Source organism: Fukomys damarensis, unplaced genomic scaffold, assembly GCF_012274545.1.
Source record: "Fukomys damarensis isolate Sample0158 unplaced genomic scaffold, DMR_v1.0_HiC HiC_scaffold_4, whole genome shotgun sequence".
Lineage (NCBI taxonomy): Eukaryota > Metazoa > Chordata > Mammalia > Rodentia > Bathyergidae > Fukomys > Fukomys damarensis.
In genome coordinates, this window is record NW_022900916.1 from 38,791,163 (window position 1) to 38,791,590 (window position 428).

The 428-nt window shown below is 65.4% G+C and overlaps 1 protein-coding gene across 1 annotated transcript in view; it reads right to left on the minus strand.

The window, feature by feature from the left end:
* Positions 1-428, minus strand: part of Snd1 (staphylococcal nuclease and tudor domain containing 1) — a 445,827-nt gene that overhangs the window by 59,315 nt on the left and 386,084 nt on the right. The window lies entirely within an intron of this gene.

Genomic DNA, 428 nt, shown 5'->3' on the forward strand with positions numbered 1-428 from the left:
CTCACTCTGCTCGCTCGCCGCTCGCCCGCGGGGCTCGCTCCCCTCATCCGGAGGGAACGGGGTGGGGGTGGGAGAGCAGAGGAGGAAGGAAGGAAGGAAGGGAGGAAGGAAGGAAGAAGGGAGGAAGCAGGCGGCTGGCCAACGGACGGACCGAGGAGGCAAGGCGCGGACCCGGGGCTGCGCGGCGTGGCGCTGGAAAGCGCCGGCGTTAACCCCTCGAGGGCAGGCGGCAGAGGGGGAGCTGTGTTAATACATAAGAGCACTGCATCACGCTAATCTTCTCCCCAGAACAGTATGCGTCAGCAGTACATTCACGTTCTGACTGAAGGACAAAAGGATGAGAGAGCAGTCTGCGTGGCTGTTGCCTGCAACACCGCGAGCCCGGCGCGAGGAGGAGACGGTGGGCACCGAGCGCAGGGGCCCCGCTG